Source organism: Fopius arisanus, unplaced genomic scaffold, assembly GCF_000806365.1.
Source record: "Fopius arisanus strain USDA-PBARC FA_bdor unplaced genomic scaffold, ASM80636v1 scaffold00002, whole genome shotgun sequence".
NCBI lineage: Eukaryota > Metazoa > Arthropoda > Insecta > Hymenoptera > Braconidae > Fopius > Fopius arisanus.
The window spans coordinates 796,499-822,009 of NW_011887741.1; the positions used below are offsets into that span (position 1 = coordinate 796,499).

Sequence of the window (25,511 nt, forward strand, 5' to 3'; positions counted from 1 at the left end):
CTCCGTAACCTTAATATAGTGGACGTAAAAGCTCGGAGGGTAAACTGACATTCTTGGGTTATTCTAATACGGCAATATTCAAAATCGGCAAAAATTCGCAATGTAAAATAATTTTTTTCGGTGCAAGAATCATAAACTGGAGTCAATCACGGAAACGGGTGAAGGGCAAATTCACATGTGCATTTTCATGATTTAATGGGCCATTTATGTTGCATTGGCTTCTCGACCTGAACCCATCAGTAATAGACAGTTTAACTAATACAAATTCATTCTCCTTTTTCGTCTGGCTTTTTCCTGATCCATTGCGTTGAATTGCATCGCATAAAATAAGACAGTAATACCAGTGATACATGATGTACCCCTGAGTTTGAGAGGCTTTTCAACAGCCACCATAATTAAATCAACCCGGGTACGGGGGATAATGTTCATCTTGTTCATCTCCACTTTGGTTTTCCCAACAGTGCATACATAGATGTGTGATAGGCGTCTACGAGGAAAGTTTGAGCTATTAATCATTCTCACAACGATCATTTAGCTGTGCATTATCCACACTCATCCGCAACTTTTCGTACATCATTCGTCAAATTGTCGACATCGCCGGGACGAATAATGCGAAAAGGTACATACGTGGGCAAATATCCTGGGTGCATATACACAGGAGGTACATTGTGGAATGGGTTTGAGGGTGACTGTAAGACATTTGCGCGACTCTCGAGGCAGTCCAATCTCGCGCCTCGCAACACGAGAGAAATTTGCTTATCACGCGCGGCCTAACGGGACGACAGCTGTCGGAAGTACCCGAGGATACAAGAGCACCGGGTTTTCTTCCTCTACCTTAACCCCCCTTTCCTCTAGTGCGCTAGAATAATGCACGGAATGTCGCAGTGATGCCTATTTCTATCTCTTTATTTCCCTCTGCCTGTTCCCCCTATTTTCCAGGCAATTCTCCAGGGCCTTTGGGGGCTCTGACCTTGCCACTGACGTTACAACTTCACTCCGGCAATATCCTTCCGGATGAATTTCAAAGGCTGTCTCATTTTTATTAAACTATTTCTCCACCACGTAAATTAACGTTAGTAAACCGAATTTATCGCGCGGGGTCTGCACGGGACGAAGTAGTAATTATGGAAATAGCGAGACTGGGGAGGCTAAATATAATTGAGTCGAATATATTATGTGATTAATGTATGATAATGAATAACATTTATTCATATCACTCTCATATTAATATATTTGTTGTGAAATATCAGATAAAAATTGATATTTTACTGTTTTCACTCATTTCATTTATCCCGCACTCACTATTTCTCGTTCGCTTTCATCTGCCGATTCCAGCACACTGAGGTTATACGCCCCATTCGTACAGTGGCAATTACTCAATATTATGTTTTGCCTTTTGGGTTGGGTTGATAACCATGACTCATCCGTATAAAATATTCCGTGGAAATGTAGTGCCGGTGCGGTGGGTACGCGGGATATAAAAGAATGGTAACCGACTTTTAATGACAAGTCCGGGGGAATGAAATTCCAGTACGAAACACAATTGGACGGGTTTTGTACTTTGTGTGTTAGTACAGTGGCATTGAGTCTGTGTGAGGGGGTGGATTGGGCGAGGGAGGTGGAACGAGGGGGAGGGAAACTAGCGCGCAAGCCAACTTTCCTAGTTGCACTCTATCTCAGTCACTCTTGCTTCAAATGTCTAAAACCCGTCCATTTCACCTTCTTCGTCGGCCAACGGGTTATATTCACCTTCGTCGAGGCGTTTGTGTGCGTTTCTCTTGTCGTTGGCAAGGTCGGGATGCGAATGATCACGCGCAGGAACTGCGCCGCGGGGGCGTGATTACCTGGGGAAAAGGAGAACACAGGGAGAGACAAGGAGAGAATGCAAATTCATTCGCATTTAGAGACTACCGTGAGTTGTGCGGTATTCTCAAGAGCAAGTACACTGTACTGAGATTTCTCGTATCGTATGGACACAAAAGGAGATGATTGTCGGGGGAATGTAAATTTGTACATGAGGAAATTTGAGGCTCCAATTGTTTTTTATCGAATGTAGAATTTTTTTTTAGGGGAGAGGACTTTTGTGGGATGTTACGTGGGGATGAATATTTATTTCATGGCCATGGAGTTATTTGCATGAAATTTAATTACCAATTATTTTGATGTGTTCGGATAGAGCGATCCATCCGCGAAATGATTTCACAACAAACGGTTGCTTGTTGGGGGAGGCTGGGGATTGGGAATGTGTTTGGAAATAAACATCTGGTGTTTTTTGTGCATAATGGGGGTAAGGGGTCTTGTTTTGAGTGGTCCTGGAGGAGAGTTGAGGAGGTGGCTATTTTTTTAGGAATCGGGATTGTTCTCTCTTAAAGTTGAGGGTCTTAAACTTTTGTAGAATTTCGCTGATATTGGGGGATTTTGGACTGATATATTATGACGGATTTTTTCTTTTTTTTGCAAGTCTTGTTGATAGGCCGGAGACTTAATTGTTGACGTGTCGCGGATCTCGTTGAATTTTTATTTAAACAATCTTGGCAGAGAAATGTAGAGGTCGATTGGAAGGAGAGAAAATTGACGTTTAGATTAATTCTAGGATGGACATAAAAATTTATTGATTTTGCGTAAGGAGAATTGCGCTGAGTCGACGGAAAAGAGTTGTGCCGAATTGGAAGCTATAATTTCCTTACAGCATTGAGAGCCGATTCCGTTTGAATGGACATTACGATCTGACTCGGTTGAAATATCTTGATACGGAAATGTCCGAATCGTAAACAACTGAAATTGCAGTAAGGAGAACAAGTCGGAAAGAGAATAAATTAAATTCTTCAGTCACGAAAAATGTCGGAATGAATTTCAAGCGGTGATTGCATTAAAAAATTCAATCTTCAGTTGAATATCCGAACACTCTCAATGTTTAGAATTGAATGTAAAAAGAATCTTAAATTTTGATTTCTTTCCAATTTTAAATTCCTAATGAAACAAAAAAAAAATTGAAGACCTGAGAAATGTTGATCGTCTGCCCTTCAAATTTCTTAGTCTTCCGGAAATTGGCGTCAGACATTCCTCGTAAAAACAGAGATACAAAAGACATTTTCATTTATCTCGGAGAAATGGCATGTGCATCATGAGAGAAGTTCATGCATCGAGATGTGTCATAATGGCGGGTGAAGGCCGCATTCTCATGTGCATTTTCATGAGAATGGCGTCAAGGTGGCGGCCACTTGCAATACTCGTGATTGCACTTGCGTGTCCCACATCTCTTGAAAATTCACGTCTCAACATATTTGCCACACTCCAATGAATATTCACAGGCTCGTAATTTTTTTAGCCAAGCCAACTCAATGACTTTCGGAAAATGGCCTTAAACCGATACAAAAGGGCTTCTCCATTGCCGAGTAACGAAAGAATCAGCTCTGAATGGAGGTCTTCACCCGGGGAAAGTCAATATCTCGATTTTGCACGGACAAAGTGGACCCTTCTCATGCCGACGACGACGATCCATGAATCTTACACACTTCCGATCTCATTCACTCTCAGCCGCCCGATAACTCCGCGAATTGGAATTTTTCCATTTCGCCAATTTTGTTCGGCAAAAATCCAGATACATCCGCCAAATTATTACATTGTGTCCTGCAAAATATAATATAAACATATAACAAATAATGACGGTGCACAGTTGGAAATTGGATGGCACGCAGCAGTTTGATGATGAAATTAATTAGTCTCTTGAACATTGAAATTCAATAACGAAGTGAAGTGATGCCAAATTAGTCTTGTTATGCGCCACCACTTCGGTGCCAAATCATAATAAACTCGAAATAATAACATGCACAAACCCAATACGATAGCCTCAGTTGATGGAATTCAACCTCGAACCCAGCATCCGGGTAAAAGTGGAGTTCGATAATAATTATAGCCCGACAACTCCAGAGGGTGAAAAGAGTGCACCGAAGCACCAAAGAGATGCATCCGCATTTCAGTAAACCGCACAGCACCACCCACACATCGAAAGCTTTTGAAATAGTGCTTTGCAAATGCCAAAGCAAAATATTGTTTTCACCAGTAAACCGAATAACCGATGTTCGACACACGTTTACCAATGTCTCACGCTGAAACATTTTACATTCATGAAGAGGGACCTGTCGCGGCCCCACACCACGTTGAAACCGGTGTTCTCTCGACCGAAAAATAGCTTTTCCCGTGGATGGTTGTTGAAGACGAGGTCCACATGCACACATTCACCCCCTACGATTGCCGTTTCACCCCTTTAGTTATCTTACCCTGGGAAAGCGCCGGTAAGACTTACGTCCCGTCGTTATTCCTCCGGCGTACATTCTCTCTCTCACCCTCACATTTTCAACCACCCTCCCCCCAGTGTCAAGATAAAGAATAGTCGACTCAAGTTTTTAGTGCTGGTAATTAGATTGCCTCCAAGTGAATTAGTTGCCCCGGCTGTTGAATTTCTCGCGCATTTTCTTACTTACAGCCTTTAAGACTCTGAAAACTTTAAACTCCTCGTGTACAGTCACGCAAGGATTCTCCATGGTACTTGGTGTACTCAAGATGAAGAAGAGGGTAGGAAGATATACGAGACATGTATTGCGTTTAAACACTTGATTTGAATATTCAATGGCAGTGAAATCAATGCACGATAGACATTCACATGAATTGACAAGTTTCAAAGTCGTATATGGAGGTAATGGCAAGTAAGTAGCAAGAGGTAGAGTCTCTGTGTACGATTACATGGATCCTATGTGCTGTCAACTCGAGTGGAATAAAATCCTCTCAGCAAATTTCGTATAACTTGAAGAGACTGGAAGCATCGTCGAACGAGTCTCGAATTTATCGTACAGGGCGAAACTCCCTTCCAAATACCTTTCTTCACTCACTCGATCTCTCTCCATCGCATTCGTTCATTGAATCAATGATGCGTGATGTTACATATATGAACCTCTGGACCAAACATAAAATATATATGTCGCGGGTAAAAGTTGGTTGGGTTTTATCTACTGTGAATGGGTGTATGTGTGCTTGGAGAATGGCTCCTTTGATAAATTGGTAAAATCGATGAGAAATTGGTAAGATTATATTGGCCCTTGGGTATACCTTTATTTTTTACCGCGTAACAGGAAGCGTGAGGAGGATTGAGGAGGGTTTGACTATCGGAAGAGGCTAGGGCCAGTCTCTCTGTCATCAATTTTTCCCCCAGTGATGTATCATTTTTCGGGTGAAAAATGTACACCCGGTCTTTTTATGGTTCATTGATTTAATGAAAGGTATTGGTGATGGATTTTTAGATGGTCCCGAGAATCTCAGGGTGGGCGAATACTTTGCGAGGAGGTAGTGGAGGGTTATGGGGAATTTGATGTCATAACTCTCAATTTATTGAGTCATCCATGGTATTTGGTTTTCTAGTCGTGGGATGAGTCGGGGAATACTTGCTTTGATCCGTAGCCCATTCAAATTTCACTAACCGCTCTTGATTGAGACTGCCATTTCTCTCCGATCAACAACAATGTTGACTCCTGATTGAGGTACTCTAACTCTGGAGAAACCGATCAGATTTCCTCGGTGATTGTAAATCCAGAAGCTACTGGTTTGTTTATCTAGAATTAGGGCTGTGTGAATTGAGGATGTGGCAATTTTCCTGGGAATGTCTTCATTATTCAAAAGGAGTATTCAGAATTCTGTAATTCGAAACTTGATTATGAATTTTAAATCAAATTTTAATTATTGAATATTTCACTTGGTTTCAAATTCCTCATTCAGTGTTATTCATTTTTATTTGAATTTCATTTCAATCAATTGTGAAAGCGAAATTGAATTTTTAAAATAAATACGTGATATCTGATTAGGGGAAAGTATCATTTAAAATCAATAATTGTGAAGCAATTAACTTCAGAATTTTTTTCCTTCTCGAACGCAATATTCCGGGCGATAACTGGAAGTCTGAATAATCCAAAGACTTCAAACAATATTTCAATCCACCAACGAGTACGAGAATTTCAGATATTGAAAGTCATCTTTGAAGCTGATGAATTCCCTCGACTCAGCCCCTCGAAAATTCTCTTTCACACTTTGCCCCATTTTCTTTATTCTTCCATGTCATTTCCCTCTCAATAATTCAGATGACTTATGCAGAATCAATCGTTCCTTTGTTCCAATGGCTCACCCTGTGCATCAGATGGATTAATAAAACTAAAATCAGAAGCGGAGATTGAAAGGTGATAAGAGCCTGGAGCTAGGTTAGAATTTTCCGGCGGTGTGATGCTGTAAAGAAATTACATCCAACAGCGCATGATAAAAAAAAGAACCGAGAAACAAAGACAAATGTTCATCCATTTGACTCCACCATGAGTAGCCGAAAAATCGTGAAGATAAAATAGGCGTCAAACTAAATACAATACTATTCATCCCATCGAATTCCAATGCCCCACAGTTTAAACAAAACATTCGCTCTGAGATAAATCGCATTTCTACGGTGAGAAAAATATTTTCCCTTCCGTCATGAAGAATAATATCGAATTTCACAAAGCAAAATAAAAAAAACGTCAACAAATCGGAAAAATTATTCTACTCTTCAGAGGTTTAAAGTGGCCTCGATAAACTCGATGAGTGGCTGATGCCCGTGCTGTAACGAATGGAAATAACACTAAAATTGATTTATCATCGCAGCCTCGTTACAGTCTCCGCGTCGTTTATAGCTCAACTAAAAAAAAAATGACGCGAATCTACTTTGCGCTGATAGTGTACATTGAATGGGGGGAAGAGAGATTTGAGTTGTTCACGCGAGAAAATAGCCACCTATGACCGGGATTACAAGGTGCCATTGATCTTGAATGAGGTGCGTTTATAAGGTGAACAGCCAGATGACTTATAATTTGTATATGGATGCCCCTGAGCGCAAGGTGTGGGCGCCCGTTTCGTTTGATGGAAAATCTTATCGCCACCCTAGGGCATCTTCAGGTACGCAGGAAGTGCACTCTGCTATCATAAATTGATTCGTCATTACAATTTTTTTTCACTCTGTAACGAGTCGGAGGCAATTGTCTGGTGCGGATGCAATCAGAAAAAAAAATTACTGCGGATGGATTAATTGATTGACTAGTTGTCACGTCATCCATTTAAGGGAAGAATGTACCGAGTGTAAATGTAATCAATTTATTTAGAACAACTAGTAAAGTCTGTATAACACAATTTTTATCAAACAACACGCGATAATTGTGTTGGATAAAAGAAAAAGTGCCTAATACATTCCGGAAATCACCAGTCAATCGTCTACTGATGCACCTCAAATTAAAGGATCGCCTCTTTTTTCCACCGAAATATCGGACTCCCGGAGATTCCGTCGAGAATACGGGGAATGTCACAGCTCCCCTCATTTCCTTTTCTTCCATAGATCCGTAAAATTGATCGTTTACAATGCGCCCATACGGAAACGAATGCGATAAATATTTTACAACTCCGATATCATCAGTTTTATCACCAACACTCCTATAAACTCCCCGTGAACCGCATAACTCCGGTTATTTGTCCTTCATTCACGCGGAGAATGCGGGTCATGTCGGAGTTGGAGAAAAATCGGTGGCTAAAAAATTGAGGCGACACGTCTACCGGGTCGCAAATATGCTATGAATCGATAATACATTTGTGATTTATGCACGCGCAGTACCGTAGGAACTTGGCCAAGAAAAAAAAATCCGGAAATGAAAAAAAAAAAACGCAACGGTCTGCGGACAGCGCGTGGATTACACGCGAACAAACGCGCGGAGAAGACATTATAAAATGGAAAAGTGCGCCTAGTGTTCGCCTCTTTGGTATCGGTCGACGTGATAAATCGATTCTATTGAAGTTTGATGCGGGAACAGAATAAGAATGTTCTTATGGTGGAGGTGAGATTATCCGCGGAGATTCCTTTCACGCGTCGGGCGGATGGCGTCTACTCATGTACAAATACCCACAAATCCCGAATGGATTTGGGTGTCGCGGGTTACCACCCACCCACCCACTAACCCGCCTTCCCGGGTGTACAGATATCTTGGAGGTGGTGCAAACTTGGCGGAAGCGCCTTCGCGCCCGGAATAAACGCAGTCCTCTGCAAGGGGATGGGGTGGGAACAGGATGAAGAGGATTATCGCGTGAGTTCATTACACGTCTTGTGTTATGTACCTGCAATCGTTACGTAAATACGAATCTAGTCTGTTCGCACATATATGCCATATCTGGGGAATCTGAATGCATATATTGTGATAGTTATATCAAAATGGCCGCCCACGCTGCACGTCAATATATTCTTGTGATATATGTGAAATCTGTATCAACTTTATATGCTAATAATTACAATAATATATCATATATTATTATAAGTATAATTATATGTGATATATTACGTTTTTGGGCGCAATATATTTGCGTGCAATTAATATTATTGATGCAGCAAGAGTTATTATTTTTCTCAGTGCGGAAATAATCAGAAAGGGAGAGTAAAAACTAGTGAAGGGATTGTGAACTGGAATTGAAAAAAATCTCTGGAATCATTAACTAATTTCCACCCAAGATAATCCCTATACTTCCGATTTCATCAACAATGCTCATCAAGACCATCAACAACTTCCGTTTGGACTTGCGCGTAATCATCAGAAAGTCTTCGTCTCGTCCCCTCTCCAATTTCACTTTTTTCACTCTTTTTTTCTGTCCCCCCTTTACTCCATCCCTCTTCATATTCCCGGATCGAGTTTCCTTGTGGCGTGCGAACAGCTCCGACGAGGATCACCGGGTATTCACCGGTGTCGGGCGCCCAAGAGACGTGCGACCTCGTTGAATAATACGTATACGTATACTTGGACAATTTTGAAGCACGAAGAAATACATATATAAACAATAAAATGCTTTTGCATTAAAATGATGCGCAGCGCATTCAAATTTCCCGCCTCGACTATGCATAGGTAGACCGATGGGCAATCCGGGGAATTCCCCGTTTTCAAGGTATTTCAACTATCGACTTAAATCAGATTTTATATCAACCATTAACATCATTTATAATAATGCGATATATTTTCATATTAAATCGAGACTATTAAAATATAAATATTATGATATTAATTATATTCACGGATTATTAACTGACACAAAATTCCGTGTAATTTTCAAATACTTCAGTATTCCAAATGAATTTAAAAAATACAGATGTCGATATATTTCTTGAGAATGGAGTGCACTTATTTGAAGTACACATAAATCAAGTATAAAATACACTAGATTCGAGTACATTTTTTATCGGTGAGACAGAATGGCGGTGAATCGTTTTACCGTGTGTATAAAATCCTTGGGTTTTTTTTCATCCTTTATCCCCATGACTCTGCTTCTCCTGTTTGTGCCCGAATCGACGCCGCGTCTTTATACCCGCCACTCACAACTTGATGGATGACGTCCGCGCGTACCAAGAAGGACGGTAAAATCCCCTTTGGTCTACCCATCCCAATCCCATGGAAACCCATAAGCTGGATTGCCCACCGACTCAATTAGATCGTCACACCCCTCACCTGTACGGAGAAAAAAAATTGGCGAAAAATTACGTAAGAGCACAGTCATTACGGAAATGGAACTCCTCAAAAAAATTCGCATCGCACCTGAATTATGATTTCACGCGAAAAACCGTATGGAATATATATATGAATTATACGCATTAGGTTCTCGCAACCAATGCAATCAGTCGGTTATATATTGAAGGATTAATTGACTATTTATTTACCCGCAAAATTCTATCAACAATTTTTGCTGATAATTCGGAATTTTCAATGAATGTCAAATGGCAACAAATGCCGAAAGTTCAGAGGAATTGCAGTGCGACAAAAATGCCGGGAATTGGCCCAGAAAATTCCGAGGAAAATCCTCGAAAGTGTACGTAATATCTCGGTAGAAGTAAAAAAAAAAGAAATCTTCTACGAGTGTCTTAAAGGCTCCAATTTCCGGAGGTGTGTGCAGTCTAGTGAACTTTTTTCAAGACAATCTTATGCTGCAGCGACATGAACTGAGCTCTCGTTGCTTTGATTAATTTTTTTATACCTCGTTGAGTTGTTCGCGGAGGGAGGAAATTTGATGAAATACGTGTCTACGCGGCATCATTTGTCACGGAATTATTGTAATTGGGGGAATTATATGAATTGCGATTGCGTTCGGTGCGATTATTGTAGACCCCCGGGGATCGACGGGATTTTATGGCTGGGAAAATCGACGGCTATGAAATCTCGTTTTTTTTTTATTTGTGAAGAGCGAAGGGGATCGCTGCACTCGCTGTTGAACATTTTTGGCGAAAATTTTCCGGTACAAATGATGTGAATTTTTAACAGGCGACAGCTCCACTTGAATTTCACGGGATTTTCCAGTGGGAACTTCATAATTGGTGGGAAAATCAAGGGAAACCGAGAATTTCAGGTCAATTATTCAACAAGATGAATAGCCCAGAATCTGAAACGCCCGTGAAGATAGTCTTGCATTTTTTAATCTCTTTTTAAAAAATTATTTCACAGTTTTTATCCGCTATCTATTCCACCATGAATAACTTTCATCTTTCACTTGACTATCTTTTTTGTAATTACCCCATAAAAATCCTAACAAGAAAATTAGTATATAATAACATTAATAAATGTTATTAACATGATAATTGGCAATTGATTTAAATGCAATTATTCAACGGAGTTAGAATATTGGAAATAGATCGAAAGAGATATTTCCGTTTGCATTAAAATTGAAACTGTCCGAATTTTAGGATTAGAATAATCATTAACGGTTCATATTTTCGCAGTGAAGACAGCAATTATGACCCGTAAAAATTTTTCAATGCGATTCCAACGAATGCAAAATTACGGTATCTACGTGTGTGTAATTATTTTTTCTCTCCATCGTAGAAAAACTAATGGTAATTCAGTTGTAACAACTTCCCACTTGTACATCTGTCATTAATTTTTTTACTGTTCAGATGATTGGGTAGTCCTTATGCATAACTGAGCCTCGGAAATGGGATGCAGTACCATTCAGTCAATACTTTGTTATTATTTGTCTGTTGCTTTCAGTCTGGCATTTCAGGAAGACTTTCCAGACATTTTGATACGAACTAACTTCAGGGTCCTTATCAACTTTTCAGAATAAAATCTTGACTGCTGATAAATTCAGCAGCTAAGAGGTAATACGGTTCAAGTAGACTCAGCTTCTAGTTGGATTTTTATGTGGACTTGTTCTGTAACTTCTATTTTTCCGTCCAAAATGATTCGCGGAAAACTTGTCTCTCCTCTCTTCTCATACTCTTTTCCACTGAATTAGCAATTCGCTGTCGAGTGCGCTACATTTTTCATCCTATATTTTTCTTGTCGTTCAACTGATAGAGGGCTGCCTTTTCCATCTCGAAAATCAACACTAGTTTACCGTGAGGGGATAAATATTGAATATTTTTAGTTGATAGCCGGTTTTTCGATTCTGGAGAACAATACGACAGATTTTTTGTGGAAATTAACATTTTCACTTGTTTGGACAGAGTTTTTCACATTTTTTAAAAATTTCGAATGCAATCGTTTATTTTTATCAAAAATACATTTTTTTATCGAATTCGATATTTTACACTCACCTCCTTTTGCTATTGTACTGTTACAATTTTTTTAGTTTTATTAACGATTCGATTTTCAAATTTCACGTTGTTTTTATTTGAAATTGCGAGAGTAATTTGAGGTCTAAAATGGAAAATTGAAAGATCATATAATTTTTACGGATATTCCTCTCCGCGCATGAACCGTAATGATTCATTAATATACTCCCGTGATGTTAGCCGATGCGTTTCTTTCCTTACCCCGTATTAATTTCACACATTACAACATCCGTAATTCCACACCCAAAAATTACCATTCACCGTTAAAGTTTAATCGAGTGCACACAACCTTGCACAAAATTCTTTTATTGCCGTAGAAACCGGGGGCTTAATTCGTCTCAATTAACGTTCCTCTCAAATGCCGAATAAACTTGATGCATTAACCGTAATATACTGGTGTTACAATTATTGATTAAACCAGTATGTACCGTGTACCGAGAGGGACATTGTTAGAACAGTCGGTATAAAGTGGCTGTTAGCCTCGATATTTTAATTCGTCCGCATTTCAATTAGCAAACAAGTTTTTGAGGGGAAGTTTGTCACGAAAAAGAGAGCGGAAAAACCTGTTGATTAATACTGGAGATAAAAAAAATGGTGGGTTACCGCTAGGATTGAGTGGGATATGAATTGAATGAGTAATCGAATTTTTTTGTTCGGGGAATATTTTAGAAAATAGATATCGTCTGTGTACCCAACGTCAACATTCTATGCTAGATAACCCCGATAGCCCGGGTATCTACATTGATATGGGGGGCATTATCCCGTTAAAATGTTGCCGAGACGGGGATCTGCAAAATTTCCGGTAAATATTTTAGTTGGGGGTGGGCAAAGTCGTATTTTTAGGGGGAAATTGCCGAGGACTCCGGAGGATTGGAGATCGTTCCTCGGAGGGCACGAGCGAATGTCGTTTATCATAGCTGATATTTTTGGTGAGGACTTCCAGAAGCTTATCGTTCAATCGTGATAGAAGGATTGAGTTATTCCACTGGATATATCCATTGAAAAAAATGAAAATTCAGGAAATCATGAAAATTCGACAATCATCGCGGAAGTCTTCGGAGGCTGTAAATTATTCTACGTATTTGGTCTGGGGGATAATTGAGAAAACAGAGTTTGAAGAAAGTTTCACCGATTGAGTTAACAGTCCATGTAATTTAATTTTCGCGATTAGACATATCCATTAGAGTATCACCCAATTGGCAATAGAAAACGATCCCCTCATTTTAATTTTCCACCAGGAACAATAACCCTTGGAGAACATCGAGAAATTCATGAAACGCGACATGAAAACAGAAAACGAGTAATTCCACCGACCGAATCGCCAGCTCAACCCCCGGCTGATGTTTTCATTTTTACCGAGGGGATGAAATAACCAGTATGATTATTGTCAGAAGATAGGATAGGGGGTGGTTTAGGGAACGATTTTGAATCCTAGTCCGCACCACGTACTGGTGCGATAAGAGATAAAATGACCGGGTGCATACGCCCTGAAAATCACTGCTAATGCGAGTAAAAAAAAATTGTAATCGGAATTTTTTTTCCAAATTTTCCAAAAATTTCTGGAAAACTTTGCAGAACATTTTTTTTATGAAGCAAAAAAAAATCAGAAAACAAAACCATTATATTTTTGGGAAAGGTTTGGAAAAATTTTTCAAAAATTTGAATAGGAAATTTTCTTTTATACTTTAGATGGCGTATTTTCTGAGAATATTAAAAAATTAGAAAAGTAAGAAAACACCAGTATAATTAAAAAAAAAATTATATTCGCAAAAATTTTTAGAAAATTATATGAAAAACTTTCAGGAACAAATTTTTGAAAAAGTTTTCAAAACATTTCCCAAAAATACAATTGTTTTGTCTCCCGATTTTTTTTGTTTCGAAAAAAAAAATTTTCTGACAATTTTTCCAGAAATTTTTTCAAAATTTGGAAAAACTATTCCGATTACAATTTTTTTTTTATCCGGGGAGCCATACGATAACTGGTATTGGTACCTGACAGAATCAATGAGAGAACTCTCGTGCCCTCTTTTTCATTCAGAGGTATTACACCAATGAAAGAGAAGGTTTACGACCGCTTCAGGGTAAACGACATCCGTCACCGACGCCCCACCCATCGGTTATTTCAAGATCAAGTACTTGTTCACTGTCAAAAATTTATCGAAATTCCGAGCACAAAAACAATCATACTTGAAAAATAATTCTAATTATTTTGTGCAGGTACGTGAATAAATTTTCCAGGACGGGAAGTATTGAAAACATTGAGAGGAAAATTTATTCCGACCTTGTAATTAAAAAATACTGTAACGTGCGGATAAAATATTGAAATATTTTAAATATTGAGATATCAGGGAAATTGTCAACTTTTAAGGCCACGCGTGGGACTTAAATCAGTGATAATCACTGTTGTGTAGGTAATAAAACCCATTAGTCGGATAAATACCGAGTATACATCAGATCCAATTGGCTGGATTTTCATGGCGATTTGCAATTGGTAGAGAGGGTATATCCGTGCGGATGAATCAAATATGCTAATCCTTATGGGGCAGGGACTAGTTGAGCCGAATGTTAAATCGAAATATAATAATTTTCATCCGAGCCGACGATTAAAATATCCAACGCTTTTGATTTTCGTAATTATGTTATTTTGGTCATTTACTCAACAATTTTTATCTCAATTTTTCTCATCGATTTCGGCATGGAAATTGAAGCTTTGATTTAATTAACAATTCAATGGACATTTATTCATGTTTAATTTTCATTTAGGTCCCCGACTATTTAATTCCGGGAATATACATTAATGAGAATTAATGAGCAACAGGGGCCACGAATAAATGACGTTTTCACTTACTCTAAAGACATGTCTCTAAATCGATGAAAAAAAAATTCCAACGCTCAGTAATTGACACAATAAATTAGCGGTAATTGTTCCAATGGCAAGCAGTAATGTCCCGTATATAGAGAAAATTCAGGTTCTTAATTGAGAACCTGTTGTTTTTAACTGCCGTCATCTAGGTTTTAATTTACATTTACTCATTAAAAATATTCAAACTGATTTTAGAATTTCAATATAGGGGGGTATAATAACATCAAAAATAACCATCAGAAATGCCTGAACCAACCGAAAGGCGTTATTTTATTAACAGAAAATGAACTGAGAGAAAATCTCGAGGAATTTGAAATTCCGTAATACCCTCACCCTAAATCGACATCAATTTGACTCTCCTGAAAATAACTAGTCAACTCCCCATAAAATGTAAATATTTTTCGAACAATGTACGAAGGTTACGCGAAGCCATGTGGACTGCAAGAAAATCATCGGGTTTATGACGGTAATAAGCGAAGTGAGTTGAAACTTAAAAGTTCGAAATAATTTACAAAGCGTCCCACCCCGGAGAAAAATCCTCTTCCCCCCAAATTCCACAACCATTAACTCCAGCTAATGAAGATACGCCCCGAGAACTCCATTCATTCGACTCAATTCAAGAAATTCCCCTCCCCCAGTCCATAACTCTTTCCTCCCTCATACCCCGTTCCCACCCCCAAATTCCCCTCATTCTTCAATCCCTGGTAAATCTCCGACATTCGTCGTACGACATCACCAGGAATTCCCGCCTTATCCGTCACATTAAAAGAATTACTTCTCACCATTACCAGTGGGTACTTAAGGGAATTTGAGTTTTTAAAAATTGGAAGAATACGCGTCCTGAGAACAATTTGTGTCCTTAGGTAAAGTACCTAGTTGAAATTGTCTTGCTAGCAAGTACCTTCACTACTTCCCGCCGCTACTCTCAGTTCTTCTCACAAAAAGCAAAAGTATTAGTCGACAGTTATTTCTGGTACTGAATAGAAGTACATTTAGTACCTGCGCATGCACTTTATGTACTTGTCAAGATTATTGACAACCGAATGTGCATTAAATTACGTCGGAACTTCCAGAAAACGGAAAAATGTCATTTTACCCATGAAACGTTCTGCTATTGAAACCGAGTACTTGAAGTACTGATCAATAAAAATTTGTTGTAGCCCATCAAATCGCTTGCATAGAATCTGATTTAAACTCAACTCCCAAAAGATTGAATATCCCATTAATCTCCCCGAATTGTTTACTCCCACCCCCCACTATCACAACCCATTTTCATTCTCGAATTCTTCCGCACCCAAGCATTCATACACGATATGTAGCCGCACAACGAGCGATATATAACGCAGATAAGTTTCTCAGCTCCAAAACTCGGTCCCTGAACTTTAAATAATTCACTTCCCAACGGTTGAGCTTGAAAACGCACAAGAGACCAAAAACTTTGGATAATGCGCGTACAGTGGTAGAGGAGGGTGGGAATCCCCTTTCTCCCATTGTCTTTGACTTGAATCTCGGGTAGAAGAGAAATAGTAAATCGACCGAATCTAGGGAATGATCTTCGGCTGACTGATCACGACGACTCGTCATACATTCCGGAAGTATGTATTCACGAAAAAAAAAAAAATTATTGAACAAGACAGACAGTGTCTGTTCGTTCACAACGAACAATCGTTTCAACTTCACTTCTACTTCTTTTTTTTTATCGCAAGTGTATCCTTTCTCCTCCGGTGGATACTCGCGCGCCGGCCAATTTTTTTTTTCCTCTTCTCTATTTTCTCTCTGCACCAATAATAATTCGTCAAGTTGTATGCGGTATACGAGAAGGGCCCCCGGTGTAGATGTTGAGCATTCCACCTGCCAACAGACAGAGAAGTACCAGGCACAATTCCTGTACCCTCTCCACTGTAGTTTTGCGATACAAACGAAATGGCGGGGAAGTGGTTGGGGAACAACACTGGGGTACTGACGGCAGGAAAAGTGGCTGCACGCCTTGCAATCCCAGCATTTCTGTGTTGGTTGTGGCCGTGAACGGGGCTCAAGTCCAAGGGCAATATCGTGAGAGCTCCCACTAGTGCAACAACACATCTTCTGAGGTGCACAAACGGGGTATTCCCGGTCTACCTTCATTACCAGTGGGGGATCCCAGCAGCTTGTTTTCATTTTACAATCCATTTTCCACCGGGTGCGGATTGCTGCACTTCAATCAGGTGAGTCTATCGATTATCTAATCGAGCTTCTGGCATGATATTCATCGGCCACTAATGAGCTACATGCCTTGAATGCCACTTGGGGAAAAGTGTTTTCATCGAGTTGTCGGAAAATTAAATTCCCCGATGTCCGCATCCAATGAAAGACACCGACGCGCGTTATGTTTGGGAACATCGTTTCATACTTCTACTTTTTTTTATCGTTTTTTCATTGAGGAAATGTCCCTCGGGCTAATTGGATTAATTCACCTTCCAAACTTGGAGATGTGACCCGACTGCAATCATATCCGACGTTATTAAATACTTTCCAACCTGAGCGTCAATCGTCCGGAAGTCACCCCAGAAACTAATTCCATATCCCGGGGCTCGTTGATATTAGGGGGTGAAAACTCGACTGCATGAATGAGTTTTCTCAGAAGCGGGCTCTCATTGAGTCCGGCCTTTGGAGCTGAGAAATACCGTGTCATTCAATAATTCTTATACCCTTTTTCACCCTAGGCAAGACCCTCATCCCTCCCGACTACATTGTCTTTGAATATCGCATAATGAGAGAAGCTGAATTATCGGAAGCTCGAGAACTTCTCGAATTCTCCGGAGCGTCGAGAAATTTCAGATAAACTGTGAGCGCCCGGTGAAAACGGAATGATAAAAAAACAACTAGGCGTAAAAAAAATCCCTGAAATTCGAATTTACGACGAGATATTGTGAAGGATCTCGAGTTGGACATGACCCCGACCTGCTCTAAATTTTTTTAGACAAAAAAAATATCAATTCCAAATACTTAGGAGTGGTTACACCTAGGCCCATAATTTTTCTCGCGATTGTCGTACAACTTTTTAACAGAAATTTCTCACACCGTCAATTTCTGGAGTTCCACCCGCAGGTGTCCCCGAAAAACCGCCGGATCAATTCACCCGATAAAACCCGCACTACCCCAGGGTAAGCTTAATTATAAACTCCAGCGTGTTTTGAGTCAGCGATAGACATAGGTTAGAGTTATAGACGATCCCGGGGTAAATTTGTGATGAACGGAGACACGAAAGCAAAACTCAATGGAGAAGAGGGATGGATTATACGTGAACATCGGCAGGGGTATCGTTGGATCGGTTTCAATCCACCGGTGGAGAATTTATAGTGTGCAATAGTGTGCGTGATGAATTCCCGTGAACAACGTTGATGTTACACCGTGCGAGAGAATCAGGGCTCGTGTAATTAATGTAATGAAAGGAAATAAGAAGGGGAAGGGGGAGGGGGGGATAGGGATAGGGGGGCCCTGAGAGGTGAAGAGTTGGTTGGTGATGGAGGAGTTGAGACTGATGGATAAAACAGCAAGTGAGAGAGTGAGGCAACTATCGCCATCCGCAAGATTATGTTCTCTGTTGGCAGTTCTGGACGGGTGTTAAGGCCGTTTCCTTCGCCTATTACATTGTGGCTAACTGTTCGGCTAACTTGGAAATAATTAGTCTGGATAATGGAGCGGTATCTCTCTCGGTCGTTCGATGGGGTCGGATGAGTTGGAATATACAGCGGGTGGGTGGGAAGGGATGTTTTCTCAGATGGTGGAAGAAAATCGGGGTGAGGAAAAGAGTGGGGCACACCACCTCCCCCCTTCCCCCTTTCCCACCCCGCGGGTTTGAGGCGCGCGCCAGCCAGGAAGCACAATGGCCTTCCGTCGACGAATAATGAGACTCGCTCTGACGCGCTTTCGCAGGTTATTGATTACTTTAGTCGTATTATCGGACGAGGAAGAGCATGAGTTACAGGTTTTGCCATGTGCATCGGGTACTTCATTCTTCTCCTTGGGGTTTATACCTCTGCCTCATCTCGTTGATGGTGATTTCGAGTTGTTGGTTTTTCCTGGTTATTTTATTTTTCGGTTGTTCTTTTTTTTTCTCTTCTGTCGTTGCACTGGGAGTCTGTCCTGATCGTTCATGCCCCGTGTCGTCCTCTGAGGATCATAAATCGTACGATCGTTGTGAACACGGGGAATCATTAATCGTGGGTGGATAAGTTGGAACTTTGGAATTGTTTCGCTCAATACGACTTTCCAATGCGACTTCGAAACATCTTTCTCTTTTGGCGAGAGAGCTGTAGTTTTCGCATGGCGAAATTCCCTTTATCCCTGTGGATTCCTCTTACTCTGCCTCAACTATATCCCATCTTCGCTTTTACGAACACATTCTCGAATCTTTGGTTATCTCCTTGTGTCCCAAGTTTGTAGATAAGGGCGCACCATCCTGGAGGCGGTACCTTGGGCTTGAGTTTAATGAAAGTTCGTAACACGGGACGACGGTTTTTCCCCCTAAAGGCAAGTTTTCCAGGGGCCGCGAATGAGAAACATCGGTGGGGGGTTGAAAAGGTTGTATCCAGGGTAATGTCCGGTGATGTTACCACTGAAGTTGGTACACAACTTGGAATAATGGAGGTAAAAAAAGGGTGGAAGGTGACTGGTACACTCCGTTGCAGGCATTGTCACGGTTACTATACTTTATCCAATTGGTCTCTCTCAATCGTCTCGTTTAATTAAGATCAGAGCTTTCATTACCACTGAACACATCTACTTTATCTAGGCGCACAACAGATTGAAACAGCTCATGACTTTTATGTATTGAAGTGTATTTTCTCAGAACGCTATATTCGCGTATCAATGTGTCAATTAGAAGGCAAACTGGCGATAAATATCTGTCAAGTATCAGCCATTGGTCTAGGGTACTTTGGAGTTGCCTGTAACGGGTTGAGGGGGATATACCGTAAGTTATGTACCAAACGATGGGAAGCAAGAGGTTGAATTATCGCAATGCGCATCATCTAGAAACTGTGCGACACTGTTGTTGTTGTTGTTGCTGTTGTTGGGTGCCAATGTCAATGGCCAGTGGAATGTTTCGCGGGGGAATTGATCTCGGTACTGCATACCTAACCGGATATTAGGTGATAAATATTTGCCTTCGTGAGACCCTTTATATTCTATCCGATAAAATTTAGACGACCGTTACATCATCGGAAATTTTGGGGAATTTGAAATCGTTATCGATCACTCGGTGAGAGATTTTGATTTTTTTTTCTTCAAATTCTTCAATAAACATTTGCAGGAAATGTTGTCTTTTGGTTTTTCTGGAATCCCAAAATTTATAATTAAATTCAGTGTCTAGGAAAATTTTTAATTCTCCCGATTGTAGAATTACTTGATAAAAAACAATGAATTGCAATATCTGGGTGAATCCTTGGTTTATAAAATAATCAGGCTGATGAAAATTCATTGGTGCGAAAACCGCGAATATATAAAATCTAATAACAAAAAAAAAAGAGCGCGTCTATGGAAAAAAATTGTTGAGGCGTACCTCTGGAGCTTATTCGCGGTGGCAACGAGGGGGTGGATTCACTGTTGGAGCTTTTAAGCTCCGGAATCGATTTATTCAAGATGGGAAATTACGAGGCGGACCCGAGGAACCCCAACCACCCACCCTCTACTCCCTTCAACCCCATTCCAATACCACCCATCGCACCCTATATATAATCCTGCATGTATATGTACGATATACTGCGGGTTTACTTGGGGGTGCAGTACCTATGGCAGGCTTTTCAATTTGCAAATTCGCAAAGTGCATCGACGATGCGCGCGGTCTCAAAATTAACACACAAAGCCCCACCAACGGGGTTTTGCACGCTCTCCAAGTGGAAATGGAGTCTGTATCTACACACCTGCGGGATGAGAGGGGTTGATGAAGGAATTCAGTGAAAGAAAGATAGACAATAGGAGTGAACAGAGGCGGGTGAGCTTGAAGGACAAATGTAAATTACAATTCAACTCAGCTGATGACCTGTTCCACTGAAAACTACCTTGATAATTATTTATATCGACTAAAAGTACTGAGTAGGAAAAATACTTGTACTTTTGGTGTTTTTTTTTTCGAAATTTCCAAGTGAAGTATTGTTAGGTAATTTTTTTTTTTTTTGGAGGGGTTGAGTGGAGCTTGTGGGGATGATAGTGAGTGAACCCATCTGCATCGGCCACGGGAATTTGTAGTCGTTGAGATTTTAGGTTATGCACCCGGGAAATGGGAAAAGAGAGGATGAGACAAGAGGGAGGGGTTTTGTCGTGCGACGTCTTTTCGTACGCTCGAGTTAAATAACTGTCCCATGAATATTCATAGATTCAATTCCTGGGAGCTACCGCAACCGTGACGGACGACACTTCAGGTTTTTGGTATGCCTACGCGGAATGCTAATTAGCCCATGCCTTTTATTAGGTGGGGAGGGTCGCTTATTTATGATTGTTATTTGCGGGGGAGGGGGGAATTTCGGCCTGAAATATTGATTTTATAGGGAGAAAAAAAAGGGTATTATGAATTTATTGAAAAAGAAAAAGGGGAAAAATCGCAAGTACCATTGACTTTTTTTTTATTGTGAATTTTTCAGTGATAAAATTCGTGGAAATTTCAGCATAATTAAACATGATAGAAATTGCTGAATGAACAGAGGAGGAAGAATCCGTGGTTTAAAGAAAAATCACTTGTTTCTACGAACTCATGGTTCTAGTATTTAACGACCGGAAATCCTTGAAGCAACTGACTTTTTCACTTACTTCGAGAATTCGCCCCTGAAAATGAAAGTAAAAAGTTCTGGTTGCTAGTAATTTCTACAGTAGCTTCACGAAAATTTCAATCACAATAAAAATCCATTTTTAATCCGAGGATTTTCCCCCGTTTTCCGTTTTTCCTCTCGTAAATTGTTTATTGTTAGCGAAAGAATGAGATTTGTACATTTTTGTAGAAATCGATGATGGAGTAGTTCAACTCGTCTTCGAATAATTGATGATGAGCCATAAACAAACAGTAACTGAACTGCGAGTACCAGTAATCCATTAATAATGTTTCGAGTATTACCAATCCATTAATAATCTTCATAATATGACTTGGCAGGGGCGTGTCGTGACGATCATTTCAGTCGAAATTCAATTGAATGACTCTTACTAATTGAAATTAATTAAAAAACATCATGTAATCACGCTAATCAGCACACGCCCCACGAATCCAAATTTTTTTTCTAGAATAATTAACAGATTTCTTGTGTCCCGAAATTTCTTGTCAAGCGGAAAGAATTTTTATTCGAGAATTAAAAAACGGTATATCCGGGAAATTCCATCAATCTCGGACAGATTTTTTGGAATCAAATGGTCAAAATCCATTTTTCAGCCGCATCGACAATCACGGATGAGTTTGAATGAATTATTTGGTTGTCGAGTGGAGGAATTCCGAATTGGAAATTTGAGTTATGATGAGGCAATGTAACGCCCTTCAGGTCTGTGGATGATTGATCGAGAGCGATCGGAATCGATTAAAAATGATGATTTTCAAACTTCAGTCGCCCGTCAAAACATTCCGAGATGTTCACTGTTACAATCTTTTCAAATTTTCTTTCAAAATTCCGAGCAAAATGTTCTAACAATGCAATTGGAAAAAAAATCATTTTTTATTCAAAAGACTTGTGTTAATAATTCTTTTATAATCGAGAAAATGAAGTAAATTACCAGCTTAAAATGATTATTTACAGATTATTCAAACTTTTTAAAATTATTTATAAATTATATTCATTTAGTGAATTGACTTTGATGAAAATATTCGTATATGAAAATTGAAAGGAATTCGAAAAAGAAAAATCGGAAATAACCTGAAAGTAAAAGTGAGAGAAGAGTATCGCAGGTGTCGCTCTAATAAAACAAAACTCAATCTTTTCCGAGAATGCATTCTGTCACGGTTTGAGGGATTGACGGCTGACTAGTACAGAAAGTGGATCTATTCACGATCATCGAAAAAATGACCGCGATAATTATACAGGTGAGGCAGGATGGCCACAATCATCCTCCGTCTATTCACAAAAGAACAATGATTTTCGAATTCAATAGAATTTTCTCACTCCAAGAATGAATTTTCGTAATTGAGAACTTAATTGGTTGGCGCTCTAGAATGCGGAAGTGATGAATCAATTTTTCGTGATGGGAAATTTATTTACCACAAGAATCTGGTTGTTGGAAATATCGATTTATCGATGAAGATTTACAGCGCGTCAAATTGAGGGATGAGAACTGTGGGAATGGGCCGTACAGACAGGTTGAATATCAATCTTGACAACCGCAGTATTTTCGGTAATTTAATTGGACATGTAATTGCCGAATATCCAAAAATATTTCGAATAGTCTTCCGCCATTTCTGATTTACTTTCGACTTCATTCAATTCATTTTCCCATCATCCGACTCAATGCCAAACTGAAAATCACGCAAAAATTTATAGAATTCCACTGGATTTTCAATGACGACAAAAATTTCAAATAATTCACGTTGAAGGCGAAAAGTAATTGCAGCGTAAATACCGAGCCCCTGGGTAAACCTGACACCTACACGAATACGTCCTTGACAAACGTCGGGAAATAACGGTAAAGGATCTCCAGAATCGAACTGAAAGATCCATCATGCAGTCGTTCTGGAGAAGTCCAGCAATCCAACAAACCGTGCAAAAGTAATTCCCCCTCCTCGACTTTGATACGATGAAATAGCCCGATAGTAGCGAAGAGTTCCCCGGAGTGACTATAAGCGATACAAGTTGATCCTCCACGAGGAAGGGGCGGAAACTTAGCTCTTCGTAGAAGTCATACAGCTACCGACTTGCTTGTAAGACCCCCGTTGATCATTAGGCCAAAGACCGTCATTAACCGCGTGAGAAAATAACAGATTGCCATTGGCAAGGGGTACACCAGGAGGTGAAGTTAGTGGAGAAAAGATAAAGGAAGTGAAACATAGTCAACTGCTAAAGTGTCTCTCACTTAGAAATTCTCCCCGATGTCTATTATTTCAGCTGATGCTCAATTGTAATTACCACGGAGTCATTAAAAAACAGACGAGCTGAAAATGAACGAACCAAAAGGAAAACTACAGCCCCACGCCCTGATAAGATAGAAAAACGAACAGAAGGCCAAGGGGTAAAAAAACAGAGACGAAAACCAAAAGAGAGGGCAAAAACAAAATAAAGTAAAAGTCCAAGTAAAATAGAAGCCATTGGATTGCTATAGCCGGCGGTAGGAAGGCATCGAGAGAAGTTGGAGGGCAATGGATGAACGTGGATGAGGTTACTCTGAAAAGAAGAAACGAAATGGACACCGACTACGTGCTTAGTGTATTGAAACAGTGGAAAAAGTCAAAGGATCCCCTTTCTCCCTCTCCTTTTATCAGACACAAAAGGCCACGGCCGGGGACGCATTCGTCATACACCGGGATGATGCTTTTCGATTCACTCGTTGAAAAAATCGGATAATAGTAACGAGCATCGGTAACTGGTGCCGAGAATATAATCGTACTATCTTTTGATATTCCCAAGGAAAGAGAGGAGAAAGAACTTTTTTATTTCCATTTCTCCAGATCAGACATTCCCGGGTACTCAAAAATCGGCGAATTAACTGCATGAATAAGTTTCATTTGGAGTCGTGCGATTGTTCGATGCAAAAGAAATCAATTAAATATTAATTTTTCAAGAACGGGAAATTTTTTTCAACAAAAAAATTAACTAAACTGCCATTGTGCAGTTCTATTTTCTGAAAGTGAAAATAGAATCTATTGGGCGAAATAATTGATTTTCTCCGTGTGCATGTGAAAAATGGAGATGATGTTTTTATGGGACAACTGATGAGCGATCAGGCGGTATTGGAGTTGATCCTTTATCCCATCGTTATCATCTGCTGTGGCTAGCCAATTAGGTGGGTATATAAGGTGGTCAACTATTGGGAGTGTATCAGATGGTTACTCTCTGGAAGATACATAGACACATGGGCTAATATCGCACCTTCCCCTCTCTACCTAGAGTCATAGCCGAGACGGGAATTCCGATAAGATGTGGCGGACGCTCAGCTACTTCCGCTTCTAGATCATTGTTTGCGAACGGTTAATAGCCCCTTGGGTACACCTACCTCATACCCTCGTCTAGGCCATTCTCTCAAGCCATTCTTATCCCACCACCTTTTCCCTCGTATCTCTTGTTTTTACTCGTCTTCTGTACATATATGCATTATATATACACTTATTTAACGTGTCTACACACCGGGCGTTCATCTTTTTCACTGACGCGTTAACGAGAAATCTCCAAACACCTGCGCTCTATCTAAAAGTGGAAACGAGATAAAACAGCGATTTCTCAAAAGGGTATAATAGTGGAAAAAACTCGTTTGACCATCGTTCAGAATCGATTAATCGATCGGTCTATAATTAGATCGATGGGGATGGACTTGGCATTAGGGGTAAATGGTCAATTTGTTTCCATGTGTCAGTGGTGCGAGTGAATTGAAAACTTGTGTGAACAATGGGGCTGATGTTGGGTGGAGAAAAGAGTTCGCTATATTTCGAGAAATCGATTTGTACCGCAATCGTAGCCCCGAGATTGCTCAATTTTCGACGACCGGAAATGGTCACGCGTTTCACCTTATGTACCCTCGTCAAAACCATCGATTTCTGTGGTCAAGTGATCGTTATCGCTTCATTTTCAAGAGCCCAAGAATTTTTACACTTCGAAACCTGTAATGTTATCATTAGAAGTGCATTTGTTAAAAAAATAGACGATTTTATCAATTAACTTAATGCAATCGGGAGAATAATTACTTTTGCCATGTGAATTTACTGAACAGATGGAAATTGATTCCGCATAATCTTTATTTCATTTTATTTATATTTATAAAATCACTTCCTGGAGAATAATTTCTACTAATTAATAAGAATTTATTCTCAGTGTCAGTTTAATTAATTTTGACTGATAATGATTCAATTAT

The 25,511-nt window shown here is 39.9% G+C and overlaps 2 protein-coding genes across 3 annotated transcripts in view; one reads left to right on the top strand and one right to left on the bottom strand.

Moving 5' to 3' along the window:
* The window catches only part of Atg16 (Autophagy-related 16), a 182,374-nt gene that overhangs the window by 32,313 nt on the left and 124,550 nt on the right, over nucleotides 1–25,511 (bottom strand). The window lies entirely within an intron of this gene.
* Nucleotides 16,523–25,511, top strand: part of neo (neyo) — a 123,492-nt gene continuing 114,503 nt past the window's right edge. Inside the window, exon 1 of the mRNA XM_011304019.1 lies at nucleotides 16,523–16,705. The gene's annotated coding sequence lies outside the window, so the exon portion shown is untranslated. The remainder of the gene's footprint in view (nucleotides 16,706–25,511) is intronic.